A 19,708-nucleotide genomic window follows, 5' to 3' on the forward strand; every position below is an offset into this window, starting at 1 on the left:
CATAGGCCTAAGAGACAATATTAGTTTTAGTAGTTAGGTCATATGTTTGAAACTTGTAACAAAATAAATGTAATTGATTTGGTGAATGAATAATAGAGAATTATTTATGAGTAACATACTGCCTTATTCAATTATTTATTCTTGTGTTTCTTTTTGCATGTTTACACTTCCTGAGTAATTTGAATTATTCAAACTCCCACCGCCGTTCATACTTTTGGAAGTAAGTAGTGATTTAAGACTGTCATGAATTAATTTTAGATTGTCGATTGAGGTTAAGACATTGCAATTTGAATTGCTACGAAATTCATGAGTACTTTGAAAATAGGGATTCTAAGTATTGGATAAACCGACACTTAGGAATTACTTCATGGATCTTGCCACGAGTAATTCTAAGTCGATAACATCTTCTATTCTTAAAACATAGATATATAGTTCATGGTTTACGAATTAGTTATTCATTGGTTTACTCAAATGCATCTCATAACTGGATGTTATTGTTGGATTAGGTGTCTAATCCCATAAGTATAATTGGTATACATACTTGAATTGTTAGTAGCACAGTCCTTTTGGGTTGTCCTGAAAACTAGCAACTTGACATGATGACTTTTGGAGAAAGCGAGAGAGGTTGAATTTATTATTTGATTGATAAATTGAAATAAATGATTTATTAATGCATTATGAAAATAATATATTAATTAGAAATCATATTATTTAATTAATAATTAATTAGAAATTAATTGGAATTAAATTTGGGATTAATTGAATTAATTAAAAGTGCAGGGGCTGTTTGGCAATTTATTGATAGTTGAGGAAAGAGGCTCTAGAACCTCCCTAGAAAGGGTTGGACGGAAACTTCTAGAAAGACTCTAGAATTTTTGTCCAAAGGCCTTTTAATGGGAGTTCATGGGCTGCTTGGTCCTTAAGCTAAGGAATTAGGGTTTCCTCCTAAAACCCTAGCTTTGGCTCTAAGCTACCTTACCTATATAAAGGGCTTTACCCCTTCACAATTTCGGCCACATGAAACCCTAAGGGAATAGCCAAAATTCCTAGCACTCCTCTCCTCTCTCATCCACTTGCTTAGTTTGGGTGTGAACCATTAGAGGCGTGACACTTGTGACGCTTGCTCTCAAAGTTCAACAAGACTAGGAATTCATTGTTATTGCAATATAACAATTAAGGTATGTATTCTAACCCTAGTTATGTGAATTTTGAAAATAACATATACCTCCTAGGGTTTCCCATTGATGTTTAAATGTTGTATGTTCAATTCGAGAAAACATAGATCTGGAAATTAGGGGTTGTATGCACACATAGGTTTTTTTGTTTGTTATGCTCAAAACCGATCAGTGGTATCAGAGCCTTGGCTTGTTTTCTGTTGAATTTGATTATGTAACGACCCAATTTTCAAAAGAAAATTTTCTTTTTAAATAGTCAAAACATTTCCAACAAACCATAAAATCTCGAGTACATTTGTTTTCAAATTCATAACATCAACAATATTATTCCAAACATCAGAGTGTCCCATAAAAATGCCTGAGAGAGTATGTATGTCGCATCATCAAGCCTTGCCCTTGCCCTTAGGCTCATATGTACCTGAAACCAATCCACAAACTGTAAGTTAATGCTTAGTGAGTTCCCCAGAGCATACCCCACACAATCCACATAATCACATAACCATATTAGCTATAAAAGCTAGATAAACCACACAAGCCATCCATACAAACATATAAGGACGTCGTGGGCTCCTCCCAAGGTCTTACTCTAGGATGCCATGGGCTCCCCCCATGGTCTTTAGCCGAAAAGCCATGGGCTCCCCTACATGGTCTTACATCTAGGTGCCAGGGGCTCCTCCCATGGTCTTTACTTGAAAAGCCATGGGCTCCCCCACATGGTCTTACATACAGGTATCATGGGCTCCCCCATGGTCTTCCCTGCATGTATCACATATATAACTAGCATAACACTTAACATAACTGACTATTAGACCACATATCTCTACAACAACGAGTGTACCACATATCACAAAATGGGCCGGCCTTGGTACCTTCGACCCATCGGTATGGTGAGGAGACTCACCTCTCGTGAATACTGAACTGACAAGATAAGATCCGATAAGTCCCAACGCACAGATCCAACTCAACTGCCTATAAGAATCATGTGATTAACTTGTCACAATCCCTAAATACCATAAATAACCTCAAAGTCAACCCTGGTCAAAATCAAAGTCAACATTCAAGGTCAACAGTCCATATTGACCCCAACTCGTCTAGTGCATCCAACAACTCGTCAAGTTCCTTCAGAGTCCATACAATCGAAATCTCGAGTCAACTCGCTGATTCACCTGAGTAACTCGTCGAGTTCCTTAATGTCCAAGGGCCGCAAACTCTAAACCAGAATCTCTTGACTGAAATCTCTTAATCAGCTCACCGAAATCACTCTGGATCCCAAAAGCGGGAAAACCCTACCCGACTCGTCGAGTTGGCTAAGCAACTCGTCGAGTCCCCTCAGTCCTTTTTGTGTTAAGTCCTTTCCAGTGGAATCCAAGGCTCCAAATTACAAATCCAACCTCTTATGGTGTAGTTACCACGTAAAGTTGCAAACTTTACGTGCATGCAAGGCCTTACAAGGCTAAAACACTAAAACTAAGGCTCCTACAAGGTTTTAGTACATGGAAAGGGCCTAAGCTGGATAAAGTGGGCAACTTTATGTCATTAAAGACCTAGAGGTGTCCAGATCTGGAACCATATCCTTATGACAACTACAAATCCGAGTATGACACCCTTTTTTCACCAAAAGTGACCATATTCTTCCATAAGATGAGATCTAAGCAAATAGAGATCAAGGTAGCAACTTTTTACCTCTAAATGGATGCTAACAACAAGTAGATGCCGGATCCAAAGCCTTCTCCTCACTTCAATCTCTTCGACCTTCAACTTTCCTTCCAAAAAGCACAAGATTCTCTCTTCAAAGCTCACACACTCAAGAAAGCACCAAAATGCGGCTAGAGTTTCTCTCTGGATTGTAAGAACGATGAAAGAGGCTACAAATGAGCAATAAGTTCTTTAAATAGGGTACAAACCCCTGAAAATTAGGGTTTTCCTTTACAGCGCCTACTCGTCGAGTCGGGGCCTTCCGACTCGTCGAGAAGGATCTAAATCCCGCGTCCTCATAAATGATCTCTACTCGACGAGTTGGAGCTCCCCAACTAGTCGAGTCCTAGCACAAAACCCTAAAAACTTAGAGAATTAAATGATACCTGGAATAGGCGTTAAAAATCTCCCCCACTTGAACTAGACTTCGTCCACGAAGTCTGCTAACACAAATAAGTCCGAATAGTGATCTCGAATCTCATCTGTTGGCTCCCATGTCCATTCGGAGCCCCTTCGGTGCTGTCATTGCACCTTTACTAACTTCACCTCCTTGTTTCGTAGAACCTTGGTCTTCCTATCCAGAATCGCAACAGGCCTCTCAATGTAGTTCAGACTCTCGTCCACCTGAATGTCGTCTAGAGAAACAACCGCGGCCTCGTCTGTGACACACTTCTGAAGCTGAGAAAAATGGAAGCTGTTGTGTATCTGGTTAAGCTCGTCCGGCAGATCCAAGCGATATGCCACCTTGCCCACCAGGGCAGTAACTCTGAATGGGCCAACATATCGTGGCCCCAACTTGCCTATCTTCCGAAACCTGATGACTCCCTTCCATGGAGACACTTCTAGTAACACAAAGTCCCCCACCTAGAACTCAAGATCCAATCGTCGCCGGTCGGCATAGCTTTTCTGACCGCTCTGTGCGACTCACAGTCGGTCGCGCACCTGTTGAATCAACCCGGTAGTCTTGAGCACCACTTCGGTGCTCCCCACGACTCGGTTTCCAACCTCGCCCTAACAAACTGGGGTCCTACACCTCCGACCATACAACATCTCGAACGATGTTCAGTCGATACTAGCATGATAACTATTTTTATATGAAAACTCTGCTAGTGGGAGGTATGTATCCCAACTCCCTCCAAAATCCAACACGCATGCCCGAAGCATATCCTCAAGTGTTTGGATCGTCCTCTCACTCTGGCTGTCTGTCTAGGGGTGGTATGTTGTGTTGAAATGGAACTGAGTGCCCAGTTCCTCGTAGAACTTGTTCTAGAATCTAGACGTAAATCGGACATCCCGGCTAGAGACTACTAACACTGGCACCCCGTGCCTAGCCACCACCTCTTGCACGTAAATATCCGCCATTTTCTCAGCGGAGATGCTCTCGGAGATCGGAATAAAGTGGGCACTCTTCGTCAGCCTATCCACAATAATCCATATGGTGTCCACGCCCCTCGCTGTCCTCGGTAACTTCGTGATGAAGTCTATAGTGATCTCTTCCCACTTCTAGATAGGAATGGGTAGTAGTTGAACCTTGCCATGTGGCCGCTGATGTTCGGCCTTGACCTTTCTACAGGTCAAGAACCGCTCCACGAACCAAGCGATCTCCCGCTTCATGCTGGGCCACCAATAGCTCAGTCTCAGATCTCTATACATTTTTGTAGCCCCTATATGTATATAGAACTTGGAATTGTGTGCCTCCTCCAATATCTTCTATCTCACTCCCCCAGTCACTGGTACCCACACCCGGCCACACTGTGTCATAAGACCTCGGCTATCCCGAACAAACAAGGGATACTGACCCCGAATCTGCGCTATCTTCCAATTCTCCTTCTTTACACGCTCGACCTGAGCTTGTTTGATCATATCAAACAATGGAGAGATCACCGTCATACTCAAGAAAACGTTCCCAATCGGGGAAACTGCCGCCTTGTGGCTCAAAGCATCGGCCACTATGTTGGCCTTCTCTGGATGGTATAAAATCTCACAGTCATAATCTTTCAGCACATCCAACCACCTCCTATGTCGCATGTTGAGGTTCTACTGGTCCATCAAATACTTCAAACTCTTATGATCAGTATAAATAGTGCACCGTACTTATATACAAGTAGTGCCTCCAAATCTTGAGGGAAAACACCACTGCCCCCAATTCCAGGTCGTGCGTGGGGTAGTTCGCCTCATGAGCCTTCAAAGTCCTCGAGGCGTAAGAAATCACATGCCCCCTCTGCATCAGTACCGCCCCTAACCCTGAGATTGATGCATCACAATACACTACCAAATCATCCAGCCCCTCCGGTAGCACTAGAATCGGCGCCTCACATAACTTCTGCCTCAGGGTCTCGAAAGCCAACTGCTGGTCCGGGCCCCATCAAAATTGCACATTCTTCTTGGTCAAACGGGTCAAAGGCGCAAAGATCTTGGGGAAATCCTGGATGAATCTCCGATAATACCCCGCTAGACCCAAGAAGCTAAGAATCTCGGATGCATTCTTCGGTACTTCCCACCGCATCACTGCCTCAACCTTGGCTGGATCCACCGAAATACCCTCTTGGTTGATGATATGCCCCAAAACTATACCTATCGTAGCCAGAAATCACACTTGGAGAACTTGTCATAAAGCCTTTCCATTCTCAGTGTCTCCAATACCTCCCTCAGATGTTGTTCATGCTGCTCCTTGGTCTTAGAATAGATGAGGATATCATCAATAAAAACGATCACCGACCAATCCAGCATCGGTCTGCACACCCTGTTCATGTGATCCATGAATTCTACTGGGGAATTGGTGAGCTCGAATGGCATCACCACAAAATCATAGTGCCCATACCGAGTCCTGAAAGCTGCCTTCGGTATATCGTCATCCTGAATCCTCATCTGATGGTACCCCGACCGAAGATCAATCTTGGAAAACCAAGACGCACCCTGCTGCCGATCAAACAAATCATCGGTCCTCGGTAATGGATAACGATTTTTCACCGTTAGTTTGTTCAGCCCTCGATAATCAATACACATCCTGTGTGACCTGTCCTTCTTTTTCACGAATAGGATAGGTGCTCCCCACGGGGAACTGCTTGGACGGATAAACCCTCAGTCTAGCTGCATAGATAGTTCCTGCATCTCGGGCGGAGCTAGCCGATACAGTGCCTTCGCTATCGGAGCGGCACCTGACACTAAATCAATGAGAAACTCCACCTGCCTCTCCGGGGGTACTCCAGGTAACTCCTCGGGAAAGACATGTTGGATAAGGTCTCTAAGTCCGTAACTATATTTGGTATGAACTTGACCCGACTCGGCATGGTCCATTTAGGTTGCACTTCACCTAACAATTTGTATGGATATACTTTTGAGAATAAGATTTTTATGATCTATTAATATATTATAAGTTATAATATATTAATATGAAATCATATTATTTAATTAGTGTTGATCAAGAATTGATTTTGGAATTAATTTAAAGATTAAAAGAGGCTAATTAAATATGGACTCTTACATATATATGGATTGGGCTAAGTTTTATTTAAGATGGGCTAAGAGTATATGGAAGTCCATGGATAGTCCATTGAGCTTTTAACCCATGGATCCTAGGTAAATGAAGAGTCATGGGTATTAGGGTGTAACCATAGTCCTCCATACTATATAAAGAGGTCCTTGGTTCTAGAACTGGCACTAGTGTGTGTGAGAAACAAAGGTGGGCCGATTTTAGCAAGCATCATATTCTCTCAAGTAGTTCCAAGTTGTTTTGGGTGATTTGTGACACCACTTGAGGCATCCACACTATTGGTGCTAGGCTATAAAACTCCAAGCAATCAACCACAAAAGAAAGGTATGTTATTCTACTTAATGTTTTGTATTACAAGTACCCCATAACATGCTAGTTAGGTTGTAAACCTTGGAAATCAAATTTGCATGTATCATAGTAAAACATAGATCCAAGGTTTCTAGGGTTGCATGTACACCATAGGAGTGTTAGAATGCTCAAACCCATCAAGACATCCCAAAACGCATGTACAACCGATACATTGCCCAAATCCGTCGTTGTCTCAACCCTCGTATCCGATATATATGCCAAAAATCCCAAACAACCCTGCTGAAAATGAGAGGAACAAATCCCATCTTGACACATAAGAGTAACAAATCCCATCTTGACTACATAAGCCTCTTGCATAGTTCACACCATACCTGAAAATGACTTTTATAACTGCCCGTTCAAGGAAAATCATTTGGTCATATCAAAGCATAGCACTCCCTACACTTAAGTCCCACTATGTATCTCAGGTGTGAAGGATACAAAGATTGTACCTTTTAATCAAGTACCTATGAAACTTGGTTACAACCACTTGCCTACTTTCATCTGGTGAGAGTCAACCAATCCATTTCATATTAGTTTTACTTCATAATTGCTCCCACAATCATGACCGACTATGAACCTTTAGAATAATAAGATTATTCATGGATTAAACATGTTAATATAGAACACAACAAGTATTAATGTAATGATCATATCCCAGTATATCAAAACATTATTTAATAGTTGTTGTTACAATGTTCCAATATCCAAATACTAAATTCAAATCAAAATCCCATTACTAGAATAATAAAAGTCTTATGGCTGAAGTGTGACCACTCATACTTAGCTTAAAAGGAAAGACTTTATTAATGGTTTCGACTAAATTTAAATTGTGTGAATTTCACGAATACTATATCCCCATATTTGACTTTTACTCTAGGTATAGTTAAATATCTTGGAGAATATGATTGGTGTTCTTTCGTGACATAGAGTCTCTTTGCTTGATTAAGTGAACTCTCGAAGTCACAAAGATTTCTATGTGATCCTTGAATGACAGAAATCAACATATGTTTTCAATGAACTCATTCATCCAATCATATCCGACTTTAACTTTAAAAGTTGTGTATTCTTATTTTGTAGATTGTGCTATTTTGTTTTTGCTTGGACCTCATTGCAACTAAACTTACTCTTCATTCCATAATGAAGTCATAATCCTATTATAATTCATAATTATCTATATTTATTTAGAAATCAAAATCCCATGTAGCTCTTTACATTAAGATTTTATTCTAAACTAATTATCTCATATACATTCTCTTAGCTCTTCCTAAGTACTCTTAGAATGTTCTCTCAGTCATCTAGTGACTTAACTATGTATTCAATTTTGTATCTCATGATATGACATAAATGATGGATTCATATAAATAATTTTATCTAGCTCAAACCTATGTGCTAGATCCATTTGAGACAAACCCAAAAATGGTGTCATGTGACAATGTTAAGAATCTTCCAAAGAAATCTTGTATCTTGACCTCTTTCAAGATATTTTCATTTCATCCAAAAATAATTTTAAAACCTTTAACATTCATCTTTATCTATCTCTTATAGATTTTACATTCCAATAATGTATCTTTTCATTCCCAAGTCTTTCATTTTAGAAATACTTTCCGAGTTAAGGTGAAAACCATCTTGCATAGTCGGAATGTCATTTCAAATGATTAAGTACGTCTCTTTCATACAAAAATAGGAATATCACTATCCTCCCACTAGTTCTTAGTAAACACAGACACGTTCTTTTCATTTTGATATAAAAGCATACCTTGTATCTTTAGATTAAAATGACAATTCCAACCTTGAGATGTTTGCTTTATATCCACAAGTGGATCTCAAGCATTACACATTTTTTTAGGATAACAAGGATTAAGAAAACCTCTAGGCTAAGCTATATAGCTATCTTCTCGTAGATGTCTATTAAGAAAAGCGGTCTTTCTTGAAATCTATTTGCTATATCTCATATTAAGAATATGAAGTTATAGTAAATAATATCCTTGTTGATCTAATCATACTTACTTGTGAAAAAGTTTGATCATAGTCAATGTTATGAGTATGATAAGGACCATAGTCAATGACATGAGTATGAGAAAATCCTTATATAACAAGTATTACTAAAGTATATATATATATATATATATATATATATATATATATCCATGTATATATTCTTTCTAGAGGAATCTCTTACTCCTTCTAGCCTTGCTATAGGGAGAAAGATTAATTAAGCCCATACTTGATTATTAAACATGGATTACATCTCAATGTTCATGACTCTAAGTCATTTGTCAGATCCAAGATCTGATATACCATTTTGATAGTTGATGGTTTAACTATAAACCATCAAGAACTCATCAATGAGAGATTCTATATTTCTCAAGTCATAGATGATTTCTACCATTATTGTGAACAATTTGTGTTTATGAATAGCTACTATTCATGTTCAACAATTCCTTGTTGAAACTAGTGCCAACAATTGTTACATCAGGCTATGGTTCTTGAACTACTTCAACTTCCATGTGCCTCCCACTTGCTTTGTCATTAGAAGCTTGCTTTCTACTAACTCAGCTTTCAGAGTAATAAAGGAACTTATTCTTGGTGGGTTTGTATAGAATAATCTAAATGCCCTTTTAGAATATTCTATAGTTATATAACTAGTTAGAGTTTGTATTCTAGATACGATTAATAGTGATCGAAGTATAATCCCAAAAAAGTTAAAAGGAGGACATTTCTACCGATTAGAAAGTAAACTATATCAAGCAAAATTTAATTCACCCTTTATCATCATGAAGACTTTAGATGGTACTATTGGGTTGTATCTTATGCTTAATCATAGACATTCATTAGAAAGGAAATCATACACCAAAGTGTATAGTTCCTTAATAATGATTTTCTCTACACTTTAGTGAAAATATTATTAGCAATCTTTTATATATAAATAAGATTCACATATGTCAAATAAACGATATTATTTTCCTTCAAAGATCCATTTCTTGAAGTTGGAATATGTGGATTTCATTTATATAATAAAGATAACAATGTCATGGATAAGTTTGATTTAAAACAAGTTTAAATCAAAAGTGCTTGCATATAGAACTTAATTTTATTTATAAAATATTGATATTTACTTTGTAATTCTATTTAGATATCTAGTCTCAAAAATAGAAGTCAATCATTTCAGAATATGAGTATTATCGTTATGAAAAGCGATCTAGTAAATAATCAAACATTTAAATAAATAATTGAGAGATAAATATTTAGACATGCTAAATTTAAAATATTCATTGTTCCAAAACAAACATTGTTTTATATTACAAACAATTTATGTTCTAAGCATAAATAATATACTAAACTTTGAGAGTGTAGTTCCAACTTGCTTGTGCTCAGCTAGTCACTCTTCTATAAATATTTGCAATCAAGTTATAAATACTAGATTAACATTTAAGTACCAAGTACTTGAGTGTTACACGAAAAGTATGAGTTCTTATCCAGTAGATACCTAAAGTACTAGTCTCTTTCAGACTTTTTTTCTAGATAAGGGGAGCAGTTCCTCTACCAATGTCCAATTTCTTCACAAAGGAAACAAGATCCATCTATGTGGGCCTTATTGGATTTCTTGGGCTTAAAGGTGTTTATTCCATAAAACATGGGCCTTTTAGATCACACAAGGTGACTCTTATAGCCTTGCACAATTCCAACAAAATATCACTATATTTATTGCAATATTGCTTAACTTGTTATATCATCAGATATATGTTTAAATTAACCAAGACTTCCTAAAAGTCATGAATAACTGGTCCTAGCTTGATGTTAGAAGCATCGTGAGCATCACTGTGATGCATTTACTAGGTATCATATTCAGGTCTATTGCTCAAAGCAATTTGTTTAGGAATAGGTCCTTTAAGTGCATAGAATTTCACATCTCTTACGAGATTGTCTCTTAAGACATGAACCCATTCATTGAAGTTGTATCTATTGAATGTTATTGTTTCATTAAGTCATTTAAAGAGAAATGATAATTCATGGTTATGAGAGTGCATTATATATCTACAAAATTTTAACAAAATTCATTTAATATTTTCAATATTTAATCTTTAATAATTAATACCCCTTTTAGTTTCTAAAAACATTAATTATCAAAGTCTAGGATCCAAGTTGCAAAATAAATAAATTTTTTAGGTATCCTTTATCCCGTTCATCCGAATTCAACCCGGTAGATAACGATTATCAATTATATCTTACCATATAAATCCCAGATTTATGGGATTGCTAATAATAAATTTAATTAAACATCTTTGATCCCATCTATGCCTCAGAACTCTCTTGCTTAGGCATCCTTTATCACAAGAGATCTCCGATCAAATCATCCAATTTGCAAAACTTGTGTAATCGGCCTATAACTTGGTTATAGAAATCATGAAAACACCGCGACCATCAAAATATGACACTAAGCGGTTAGGTATCCTTTATCCCACTAGTGCATACAAGAGATGTGCGAGTGTTCTTTAAAAATGACTGCATAGATTTGAGGTTTGTAAGGGGTCTTTGATGTTTTTATAATTCTAATTTAAAAAACATGTTATATCATGGTTATTGCATGCATTTAATAAACCATGATATACTTTAAAAAACTTATTTCATGTTAAAATCACATTTTAACAATGTTCTATATATAAAACTCGGCTTTATATAATTGACACGATCAAAGTTTTAAATTAATAACTAGTATTAAGTTATATCGTTTGAGCGCTTTAGAACATTTGGAAACCTTTTAATAAAACTTCATTTTATAAAAAAAGTTTGTTGTTTGATAAGTTTACAAATCTCTATTTTAAACTTATAAAATTTTAATCCCGAAATTTACCGGTTACTAGTTTTAACGATAAAGCTTGTTTTATTGTAAAACTATTTTTAACATCTTATGTTAAAAGATAAATTTCATTAAAACCAAACTCCTTGTGATGTTCATTTATGTTCAAATATTATTTTGCATTTGAAAAAATAATTTATCAATCATAACATAATAATAATAACATAAACATAAAACAACACAAGTATGCATAACAATTATAACATATGTGCATAAACCAAGCCATTAACTAGTAATAATTTTGTACGCCTTCACAAAATTATCAAGTCCATTCCTAAAGGGATATTAGAGACCTTTATCTTGTAAAGTTTTCATATGCTCTCACTTGCTTCAACACCTTGTAGCAAGTTTATAAAAATAATTTTATAAAGTTTGAGAAACTTTAATAAAATCAACTTTATAAACTTTTGATCTTTAAAACGGCCACTATCTTCATTCTTGTTACATTTTTATAAAAATAAACCATTTCTAAAACTAATCTATTACTTAAAAAAATGAACAAATGAAAACTATCTATTTAATTATTACATACCATATGAATAACTAAATAATTACAACCATTTTAAATAAATCAACACATGCAACAACACAAAGTTCCATGGCTAGTTTATGCACATCATACATATTTATATACTCAAAAATATACAAAACAACTATTTGTTTTTCTAAGACAACTTTAATAACCAAAAAGATGCCTGCAAACTTTTGGTCAAAAATAATAATTATAAACACTTTAAAGTTGTCATAGAAAATATGTATGAATTTTTTTGCGAAGAGAAAACCATCCATATTTTCCAAAAACAAAGATTTCGCCAACTAAAGAAATAATCTAACTAATCTTGAAAAAATGGATTCGATACCAATTGTTGAGATTTTATTCAAAAATCCGGTTTCACAACCGGTAAAATTGACAACGGAAGCTTTAAAAATGTTGAATAAAACTAAAACTATTTTACCCACCAAAGATTATTTTGCAATAGTTAGAAAGATTAAAACAACCATATAATGGAAAATATAACAACCTTTGAAGACTTTGATCCTCATGGGAGGTTGGAAGTTGATGAAGTGTGGCATGAAACTCTAAAGGAAAAGTTATCTACAAGTATCCACTAAGCAAGAGTAGAACCATCAAAACATGCTAGTATTCACTTGTAATTTGTTGTTCATAAGCCTTTGAAATATATACCAAATATATGTTCAAAGGTGAAGCAACAAAGGGGCTTTGTCTAGCATCAAAATGCAAGAGAATGGAGGAGACTAAGGGCTTGAACTTTCGAAATTTGGCAGCCCCTTTGAGCCTCTCATGCTCACAGTTTTGGGACTCCAAAGAAGAAGAAGAAGAAGCTTGCAAGAAGTGTTTCCAAAACCATTCCATGATCTCCCTTATATAATGGCCAAAAAGTGAAAGGAGACCATAAAGTAAAAGGAGAGACAACTTTGTCCCAAGCATGACAAAAGAAGAAAAAAGTTGTCTTATGTCTAGTTTATATATACATACATGTTTTCTTTATAAAATCAATCATTTTTCTTATAAAGAATTCCCAACATATATATATATATATATATATATATATATATATATATATATATATATATAAATCTCTTATTTTATATAAAACTATCTTTTATTTAAATTGTAACTAGTTTATTAAGATATAAATATGAATATATATATATATATATATATATATATATATATATATATATATATATATATCTTATTTTATATAAAACTACATTTTATATAGATTGAACTAGTTTATTAAGATATAAATATAACTTTTAAATAATCATACTTAATGATATATTTCATAAGTTGTTATTTTTCAAATAAATATTATTTCCACAAATAATAAATTCCCAATTAGTAAAATATTATTTCCATGAAATAATAATTTTCCAATTAAATACAAGTGTTGATATATTTATTAATAATCAAATTATACTAATAAATAATCAATTGACGGTAACTTGCTATATGGTGTGACCCTATAGGATCATATATTATTAGCAACATCATTCTATAATGACTCTTGGGGATACTAGATCTTTCAAAAAACATAAAGTACTAATATTACACATTACTAAATATCTTACATCATCTCATGTATCATTATACATCTTCATTGTGGCAAGGAAAGGCAACAACATATAGTTAATGTATAATGAAGATGCCATAAAAACTCGTGCTTGAACCTCTTTCGTCTTACTTCTCTGAGAATACATGTTTTAAAAATATGTCAAAAACGAATTGTTGGTGAGTTATATAGGTTTGGACTCTATATACTTTTATTATCACAAAGTATAACATTTAATAAAAAGGTTTTGGAAATCAGAAGAAATCATGTTGTACCCTTTTTATTTGAGTCAAAAGAAATCAAATTCGCCAAAAATACTTTAGTGCAAAATAAATGGTTTATAAAAATAAATAATTTATTTATAGTTTTATAAACATTTACCAGTCGTGTCATGTTATTGATTAAGTATTATTCAACTTAATTTCTGGTAGTTACACTTATCGCTTTGAGTCACTGAGAATCTAACTACATATAGTCTCTTTCAACTAGTATAAGTGAACAAAAATAGCATATAAATCCTATTAAATTATATACGGTAATGAAACGAATCCGGGGTCTAAAATGAGCTCGTAACCAAACTACAAAACGAGCCCTTTGCGCCAACACTAAAAAGGGGCGTGTTGAAAGTCCACATCAAAAGATTTATCAACGACATGGAGTAAGTAGTTTAGAAACGTCAACGCCCAATTTCGACTTGCCAGAAGATGGTTGTAGCTAGCAACCGTTTGCGGGATGTCTACCTATATAAATCAGTACCGTCGATCTATACTTGACGTTCCACGTTCCATATAGATTAATAATTATAACACATAGGATATTTACTAAGACATACGGTCTTAGTGTAAACAACAACATAACCCATATAGCTTAGGAAACAAACCTAACTCATATGGATTTAGAAACGAACATAGCTCATAAATGGAGACCCATGAGTGATAAATCCTAACAATGTGTCTAGGTATTCTAATCCTAAACTTTTCATTATAAGATTAATAAATTCTTATAATTCTTTTTGGTTTAGGAGTTATTATCGGTTGGAGTCTTTTAGTATTTGGGGTTAACAAGACTTAACATATTTCCAGGTTTCAACAAAAGTGAAACCCACATATTTCCGTATAATCGATATGATACACAATTTTATAAATAATGATTCATAAATCTGGAAATCAATTATGCTATCATATGCGACAAATTTCATAATTTAGTAAAAATTATTTATATTTTTATAATATTTAAAAAAATATACTAAAAATCGTTTTTGAGCTCATTTTTACATAACATCATAGAATATTACAATAATAGTTGATTTTTGATATTTTCAACTAATCATATTATATTTGCTCAAACTTTGTTTTCCAATCATTTTGGGTAATGTACTTTCTTTTTATACATAAACATGTTGAATAACATTTTTGATTGTATATAATATCTTTTTATGTATTCTTAACATGCTCAAACTTATATATAAAAAATATCATAATCTTCATAAATCATCAAATATACTTGCATCATTATAGCAATCTATTTATGATATTGTGGTTTTTCTTAACTTTTAAACCTATATTTCACAAAAATGTATAAGCATTTCTTTTATAGCATACTACTTAAACTTATAAGATTTATTGCTCATTTTTAGCATTTTTGGTTGCTATTTCATAATCTTTTAAACATTAACAAAGTATGATGCCTTTTTATGTATAAAAACTTGCAGTTCATCAAAACTTTCATCAATCAACATTTTTTCTCCCCTAAATTAATAAAATCATAAAAATGGGGCCATAGAAAGTAACCCTAGCTGCGTGAGTTGGATTTGATCGAGAAATCGGGAAACTGCTCACTAATTCGACTTTTGTAACGAGATTCCTTGGGATCGATCTAAGCACACATAAGGGAAACAAAACATGTTAGAAAAGTAGAGGACCAGATTTCATCTTCACTGGACCAACAGAGCAGTCTCGTCGGAGCTCCACGCGCTGACAACCACGGTGTCACGTGGCGGCTGTTCTTGGAGGATTTGTAACATCCTGCTTCCATTCATTTCTTACTTTAGGATAGTGGGCCAGAAATTCGATTTTGTAAAGGCTTTGGGCCTTATGGAGGTAAAGATTAGACATTGTGGAAGGAGGCAATGTTAGTTAAGATATTTAACCCTTGAATTGTGTTTTGGGCCGAATGATAGAAAGGGAAAAGTCATAGGCCAGAATCTTGCATGAAACATGGATTTTTGTTCGAGAATTTTTTAGTACGAGATATTTAGATAATATTGTAGAGCTCTTCAACACCTTTCCGTGGATATAAAGAACGACAAAAACGGATTTGTAACGAAAAAGTTGCGACCGTTTGAAGTTTGGATGATTTTTAGGTTAGCCGCGTACGCTGGGTGTACGGGGAGTATGATGGGTGTACTAGGGAATACCTAGTACGCTAGGCATACCAGGAGTACGTTGGGAATACACGATCAGTGCCCAAACCCTATTTTCATGGTTTGAGCCCTGTTTAAGCTCCTTAACTTTCCTAAACCCATTCCACTCTCAGCCTCCACCTCACCAACACCCTCTCATGAAACCCTGACCCTAGTTTGAGCCTTGTGAGCAAAAAGAAAGTGTTTTTATGTGGTTTGGAGTGTTCTTGGTGCACCTTGGGGAAGAAGGAGCTCATTGAAGAAGCATTGGTTGCATTGGATCTTGTAGATCCAGACCTTGTTCACCTTGATCTTTCTTCTGGAGGTATATAGTTTGAATCTTGATGATGAAATTGTTAGATCTAGCTAGTTTTGGGTGTTATGAGATTTTTTCAGTTTAAGTGCATAAAGTTTAGATCTTGAAAGTTTGTGACCTTGTTATGGATAAAGTTGGAAACTTTATCCATCTAAACATCATATTGATTCAGATCTGAAGGTTGGAGACGTGGACTTAATTGATTAAGTAGAAAAAGATGCATTTTTGGTCCCTTTGAGACTTAAAGGCTATATCTTGTTTGTTAGGACCATTCTAATGGATAAATTTGGAGACTTTATCCATTATGGAGCTATTAGGAACCACAAAAATCTGATCTTGGTCCTTCTATCCCTTCCATGCAAGAGTTGTGATGTCTTAATGGATTAATAAGTTATGGTTTTAGCTTTTGGACCTTCACTGCAACATCCGTAAAATCCATGAAAAATTTAAACTTTTTAAATTACAACTAAGCCATTCATTGTTTAAAAATTGTTTTCAAAATAGTATCATATTAGAGAATCCCAGAAATCATGACATAAAATGTTAGGAGGTGCACGATCAAGCCTTCACCTTTCTGCGATCATCCGAAGTACATAAAACAAAATCCACATCTATAAGCCCGAAGCTTAGTGAGTTCCTCGAAAATACCTGCACAACAATAACATTGAAACATCCCAAAAATATGACCAAAAAATTTTTGTTTTCAAATCATAATTTAAAATTATAAACCATTCAAGTCATAAGTAAAATCATAATTCATGTATCATAAAACATCATAATGTCTATCTCAAATCAAGATCTCATAACAAATCATCAGAGTAAACTCCCAGGCTGTGACTGTGGTGTGTGCCATGCGATCAACCCGATCCCTTCCCTTTGCTACTGGAAGTACCTGAAACCAAAACTGAAAACTGTAAGCACGAAGCTTAGTGAGCTCCCCCAAACTACCACATACCATACGATAACACATATAACACATACTGGGCTTTGCCCACTGCATCGGGCCCCGCTAGGCATCGGACCGAAGTCCGGCATAAATTGGGCCCGCCCACTGCATCGGCCCCGCCCGACATCGGACTGAAGTCCGGAATAACTTGGGTGCCGCCCACTGCATCGGGCCCCGCCCGGCATCGAACCGAAGTCCGGTATAAACTGAACATAACATAAACATAACATATAACATAATCACATATACTGCATCGGGCTTGCCCGGCATCGGACCGGAGTCCGGAACATATATCACATATCATAACATGCATGAATCACGAAGACATATGTAGCATCCGGATTCCCAGGTATATGATTTCACTTATTTATTTTTGAGGATTATTGATCTACTCGACGAGTTGGTGCTACAACTCACCGAGTAGAGGCGGGTGTGGCCATGTGGGTTTAATGATCTGCACGACGAGTCTGAGAGTCGACTCGCCGAGTAGGCGCTGTGGGTGGAAACCCTAAATCCCCGGGTTTGGGGCCTATTTAAAGGCACTTATAGCCTCATTTGCGGCTACACTTCCCTGAGAAAAACCCTAATCGCCCTTTGAGCTTTCAGAGAGAGAGAGAGTGAGCTAAAATTGAGCATTTTGGTGTATCTTTGGAAGAGAGGAGGAGGTTTTCGAGCAAGGAGCAAGAGGAGGCTGTTAGATCTGTTGTTATTCTTTCAAGGGCTGATGTTAAAGGTATAAAGTTCGAACCTTTCTCATTTGTTGAGTAGATCTCAATTTTTTGGAGATTAGGGCTTTTTCTATATATTATTGGGACTTTGAGGATTGTGAGTTCATGTGGAGGTTTGGACTTTAGATCTGGACCTTGTGAGGTCCCTAGCATCCAAAGATCCTTGCTTTATTCAGCCTTAGTGGAACACTTGAGTGAAAAACCCATATCAGAACATGTTCTTGGCATTTCATGCCCAAAGTGCCATGCATAAACGTAAAGCCTGTGACTTTACGTGATAAATGAGCCCTGAGAGTGTAGATATAGAGTTTGGAGAAGTCTTCTGCCTTAAAATCGTCTGATTTAGGAGAGAGCCTGAATGGACTCGCCGAGTGCAGGAGCAGACTCAACGAGTCGGTTAGGGTTTGTCCCGATGAGCTGTCAATGCTGTTACTCATTGAGTTAGGGGTTAACTCGACGGGCTGGACCATCGCAAGAAACTCTGGATAGCGACTGGACTCGACGAGCCACATGAGTGTACTCGGCGAGTCAGGTAAAACTAGGTCTGTTGACTCGAGTTGACTTCTGTTAACTTTTGGGTTTGACCAACAAAAGTAATGGAGACCGTGGAGGGGTAAAATGGTCTTTTACCCATTGCAAGAGCTAGAGAGAGAGTAAGAGAAACTTTTGGAGCATTTGAATAAGAGTGGGGTATTGATTAGAAACGCTTATCTAGTGTGTGAGGCGGAGGCTAGTTCGAGATTTCCGAGTACGTGACTGTTACTTGCTAGTTTACGAGGTGAGTCTTCTCACTATACTATACCTAGAGTGGTATTTATGTGTGACGGAAGGTCTTTATGCTCTTACTTGAGTTGTGCAGTTGTCTGTGTGATATATGCTATATTATGACCGGACCGGATGGTCCAACGAACCATGAGACTGGAGGGTCCCAACCAGACCAGACCGGAGGGTCCAACGAATCATGGGACTGGAAGGTCCCAACCAGACCGGACCGGAGGGTCCAACGAATCATGGGACTGGAAGGTCCCAACCAGACTGGACCGGAGGGTCCAACGAGCCGCGGGACTGGAGGGTCCCACTGAGACACATTGACCGGAAGGTCTTACAGAGTATAGCCTCGAGTGGCTAATGTGTTGTAAGTGGTATTTTAGGGAACTCACTAAGCTTTGTGCTTACCGTGTTGTGTGTTATATGTTTCAGGAAGTTCCGAGGATCCCGGGAAGGCACCGGCATGATTGTACACACTGGCGAAAGATTGTTTTATGATTCTGGGATTGTGATTTACACTTGTGGATTGTTGACATTTGAGACACTTGTGATTTTTATGAAGTATAATATATGAGTTTCATGTGTTTTAAAAATGAAAATTTTGTTTGAAAAATTACGTCGTTACAAGTTGGTATCAGAGCCTTGGTTTGAGGGATTCGGATGCACCTTTGGGTATGTCTGGACTCAAACTGAGGATTTGAGAATTTTTTTTTAAGAGAAACGATTTTTAAATGAGTAAGAGTTTCTAAGAGAAAAACGAGAAAGAGCAGTGTGTACAATCAGCCAGCGCCCGAACGGTGATTTCCCAAAATACCCTTACTTTCTGTGTTATGAGATATTTATGAGATATTATCAGATATATATTATGCATGATAGGGTGCAGGCTAGGTATTTCATAT

Source organism: Lactuca virosa, chromosome 5, assembly GCF_052849685.1.
Source record: "Lactuca virosa cultivar CGN04683 chromosome 5, Lactuca_virosa_CGN04683_v6, whole genome shotgun sequence".
Lineage (NCBI taxonomy): Eukaryota > Viridiplantae > Streptophyta > Magnoliopsida > Asterales > Asteraceae > Lactuca > Lactuca virosa.